The following is a 5,063-nucleotide window of genomic DNA, read 5'->3' as shown; positions in this document are numbered from 1 at the left end:
CCCGCCACCTTGGGTGTACGTGGCTGGCGCCTAGCCTCTTGAGCCACAGGCGCCGAGCCTACTTTAGTTTTTTTAATCTTATTTTGCTATTTTGTTTGTTAGGTTTACTTTACTGTATTAGATTGTTTTCATCGAGATAACAGCTTACCCATGATTGCGAGCTCAGATCCCGAGTGCTCACCCCTGGATCTCTACATCTGTGAACACTGTGAACATAAGGCCACAGGCCGGCAGGATGCCCTGTGACGTCAACTGGCAGGGGGTCGGTCTCTGGGGGGGACGGTGTCTGGGGCCGGCATGCCTTCCCCAGCAAGCTCCAGAGGAAGGAGCTCATGTGCCTTCCAGGTTGCAGTGAAGATAGGCAGACCAGTGCACTGGGGACCAGGTCCCTTCATGAGGCTCCCTGGGAAGTGCTGGCTGGCTGGGCAGGGACCATGAAGGTGGAAATACCCATGAATGTCCCACCTTCTGTCCCCACCCCCTTTCCTGGGATCTGAGCCTAATGACAGGAAAGGAGGTGCTTCCGTCTCAGGACTGAGGAGGGCTCCCCACGCTGGCTCTATGCCAGAAAGTTCCAGCCAAACTGGGCTGGAGTGTCAGGGTGAGAGAGGGCAAGCTGCAGGGGGGCCAGAAGTGAGGCCTCTCCCCTCCAGGACAGGCTCAGAGGGGCAGAGGCTGGGGTCTGTCCCCACCTCAAACCAGTTGGCCTGAGTTCTGACCTGGTTCCAAACTGACCTCTGATCCCAGGCACAAGCTAAGCCCCATCCTGGCTCCAGGCTGACCTCTGGCCCCAGGCCACACCCCGAGGCAGGGTAGCACAGTGATGAAGATGAGGGCCCAAACTGGACAGGCCTGTTTCTGGCACCTCCTCCCCACCCCCAGCCTGCTCCTCACTGGTCCTTGCTTTCTGATCAGGGGTCAAACACTCTTCTCTCTGACCCTAAGGTAGAACTGCTAGGTGGTCTCTATCTATCTGCCTGTCTGGGAGGTGAGGTTGGACTGGCACTCTGGGCCTTCTCTTCCCACCCTCAGAGAATGGGTGAAATGTCTGAGGCAGCAAGCAGATTTCACTGGGAAGACGCATGGCCTGCAGGAGAACTCAGGGCTCCGCAGGAACAGGCCAGCCCTGGCCGGGCAGCAGTGACCTCATCGCAGGCTCAGCTCTCTGCCTGAGAACTGTGACCTGAGGGAGCTGCCTCCTGAGAGGCTGCTCAGGGTCCTGACCACCATCCAGCACTGCTGGAGGCCCCACAGAAACCCCATGGCAACCCTGTGAGAAGGTGCGGTTCACCCATTCACCAAGTGGGAAACTGAGCCCAGGGGGAGGAAGTTGCCACCCTCAGCCATAGGACCATGAGCTAGAAGGGCCAGGCCACACCGAGCCCAAAGGTGTCCCAGTGGTGGGGTTTCAGGAGTCATCTGTTCAAAGGCAGAGGTTTGGGGGCCCCTCATCTCCCACGCCCTGGTGATGCCCAGGTGAGTGCTTGGGATGGGCCGGAGAGAAAGGTGGCCCCTGGGATTTTGCTCAGCACCCAGCCCCTCACCCCAGCCCTGCCAAGTCTGAGCAGGGCCAGCCAGGCATGTCCACAACCGCAAATGCATGCCCAGAGGCCAAGGCCTGGGTGGAAAGTGATGGAATCCAAATTCCTGCCCCAGGTGAGTCTGCCTGGGCTTGTCCTACTCAGCCAGGGTTGGCTCCTCAAGGCTACAAACCTCCCCACTGGGATTTTGAGCCTTTGAGGCCCTGGGAAGTGCTGGGATTTTGAGCCTTTGAGGCCCTGGGAAGTGCTGGGATTTTGAGTTTTTGTGGTCCTAGTTGCTGAGATTTTGAGGCTTTAAGGCCCTGGGAAGTGCTGTAGGATGTAGGACTGGGGACAAGCCCTGAAGATCAGGTCCAAGCCAGGAGACCTGCACCTGCTGGGACCTTCCGCAGGTGGCTGCAGGGTAGCAGCTCTGCAGGTCAGAGGCCACATGGGCCCCAGGATAGCAATGGACTGAGCCCAAGGATTTGCTGGCCCCTGCCAGAATTCAGGCCAGAGTCTCTACCAGAGCCGCTGCTGAGCCTGCTATGCAAAGGGCATGTGGTGTGGCAGGTGAGGGAGAAGCAGGGACCTAAGCTGGGGATGGCGACACTTCTGGGCCTGCCGCTGCCATGCCAGGTGGACCCTTCCCTGGCTATGCTGTTGGGAGATCCCCTGGGCAGTTGGGTGCCAGGCCATGCTGCAGGCCCTGGGAACCAGGCAGAGCTATAGACACTCACCCCTCCCTCAGCACCACACCCAGGTACCTCCGAGGTCCCCTGTGTTGCATGGGCACTCCGCCTCATAAGGGTCTGGTAGCCATCCAGCAGGTAGGCATCATTTTTCACCTTGAGGTTGAAGACTCAGACCCTCCAGATCCCTAGCCAGGAAGGGGCTGAGCTGAGCTTGGACAGAGCATATGCCAGGCCCCCCACCCCAGCCTTCCATATTTCTGGCCAGGGCTAGGCATGGGCCCTGCCGCCTGGCCTCTGTCCCCAGCTTCAGGGGTCTAGGTCTAGGGGCCCTCTCTGGGCTACAAGTCTGCATGACAAGGGCTACTTGAGAGCCATACATTCATTCATTCATTCCACAAATACAAATCCTCCTCAACTTACAATGAGGTCACATCTCAATAAATCCATTGTAATTTAAAAAGTCACCTTGGCTGGGCCCCCATAGTTCAGTGGTTAGGGCACACTGAACCCAGCCTGAACCATCTAAAAAACAATGACAACTGCAACAACAACAACAACAACAAAAATAACTGGGTGTTGTGGCGGGTGCCTGTAGTCCCAGCTACTTGGGAGACTGAGGCAAGAGAATAGCTTAAGCCCAAGAGTTCGGGGTTGTTGTGGGCTGTGACGCCATAGCACTCTACCCAAGGCTACATAGCAAGACTCTGTCTCAAAAAAAAAAAAAAAGAGTGGTGCCTGTGGCTCAAGGAGTAGGGTGCTGGCCCCATATACTGGGAGTAGCAGGTTCAAACCTGGCCCTGCCAAAAGAAAAGGAAAAAAAAAAGTCAGCCTGCAAATGCATTTAATATACCCGACCTACCAAACCCACAGCTCAGCCCCACCTGGCTTATTGTGCAGAGCACTCATGTTCTCCTGCTTTTGGGTGGAATCATCTAACAAGTCTGCTTTATAATGACGTGTTGAATATCTCAGGAGTTGTCCTAAACTGTCCTGGAACTAAAAACAGACCGACTGCAGGGTGCTCACAGGACGCAGTTGTGCCATCCCAAGTGGGGGACAGTCCATACTCACTGAACTCCTGGGCCTGCCCTGTTGTGACCACAGGTCTCTGTGTGCAGGACAATGCTGTCTCCAGGGAGCTCTCAGCCTCGAGGACAATAGATGCCCCAGGAGGGTCTCAGGCAGCAGGCTCACCCTCTGCCCAGGACATTTCTGGTTGTCATGACTAGAGGGCAGGTGCTCCTGACTCCTACCAGGTTGGGGCCTGGGGTGCTGCTTAGCACCCCACAGTGAACAGGACAGCCCTAGAGCCTCCAAGGGTGATGGCTCAGATGGAGGAGGCAGGTGGAGGTGGTTAGGGAAGGCCTTTCTGAGGAGGGGCTATCCCTCCACACTAGCACCCCTGCAACCTGAGAGGAGGTTCTGAGAGCACCATGCCTGGGGCAGGCAGAAGCAGGCAGAGCAGCCCACATGGTGCCAGGCTGGGGAATTACAGGAGAGGGAGGCCTCCAGAGCCCAGACCCCCAACTCCCAGCAGCCTCTGCCACATTCCTCCACCTGGGTGGGCAGGGGTGGGAGGCCTGGGCATTCCTGGTGAGAGAGGGAGGCCCAGAGAGCCTGGCCAGTCTCTGCCTGCTCCACTCACTGGAGCTGGGGCCTTCCTGTAGGTGCTCAGAGGGTATTTGCTAGAGAGCGTGAGGGCACAGGGCCTGCCTACAGAAAACCTTTCAGGGTGGGGATGCCCACCCTGCAGATAGGCCAGGGCTTTACCAGCACAGCGGGGTCGGCAGGCCTGGAGCCACAGTGGTCACACTTAGCCCTAAACCCTCGGTTCTGCTGTCTGCAGGGTGCCAGTACCAACAGTGGCTCCCTCTCAGGTGTTGTGACCACCAGATCAGGTCCCTACCCTGCCCAGTGCCCACTTGAGGGCAGAAGGGGAGGAAAGTACCTAGGGCCAAGTCAGGAAAACACAATCCATACTCCTGAGCAGCAGAGGATGGAGTGGGGGCTCCATGCCTCTGACCTGAGACCACACAGTAAACCCGCCAAGGAGCCAGGGGCAAAGGACAGGAGGGCTGGTCCCCATGGAGGCTTTGTGGTGGTGGCGGCTGTGCCTCCCCTCTTCCTGCACTCTCTGGGTTCTGAGAGGAGCCCTCCCGCCCCCGCAGACTCCCTGTAAGAACAAGCCTGGGCTCCCAATGGACCCCGCCACCATCAATGGCCAGCAGGAGCCTCCTGAGTCTCCGTGTGTTTACATTCCCACTGGGAAATATTTCCCCAGAGGAGCTGCAGGACAAATATTTTGTCAATGTTGAAACTTGGGCAAACAGAGCCTGGAGCCAAGCCCACCCCCACCCTCACCCTCTACACGGCAAGGCCCAGCTGAGGTCCTGGGGGCTTCTCACCTGGCTCATCCCTCTGTTCCCAGTCTGGCAGAGAGTGGGCATGGGGCAGGCACATGGTGCCCAGGGCCAGCTGGGCACAGAGGGTGGGCACCTTCCTACCTGAGCCCCAGTGGCTCTGAAGATCAGGCCTTCTGCCTCCCCAAAGCCAACCTCCTTTCCTTTTTGGAGTTCTCCTTTAATGAAATTGGAGTAACAGTACACAGAAGCAGTTGGGGTGTCTCTTGGCAGTTTAAAGCGCTGGAGCCCTAGGGTACTCCCCCCATCGAGCCCTGCCCCTGCATGGTGACTGGGGGCCTGGCAGGAAAGGCTGGGACCCCTCAGTGTCTCATGTTCCCGGCTGAGTCAGACTCGTGTTTAGGGTTGGGTGTCCTGGGTTCACCACGGCCCTAAACACAGGCCCACGCTTCTCTGTGCACAGGATAGGACCCAGCTGGCGCAGGGAG

Source organism: Otolemur garnettii, unplaced genomic scaffold (assembly GCF_000181295.1).
Source record: "Otolemur garnettii isolate 467f Iridium unplaced genomic scaffold, OtoGar3 scaffold00023, whole genome shotgun sequence".
Taxonomy (NCBI): Eukaryota; Metazoa; Chordata; class Mammalia; order Primates; family Galagidae; genus Otolemur; species Otolemur garnettii.
Note: the sequence above shows the minus strand (reverse complement) of the source record.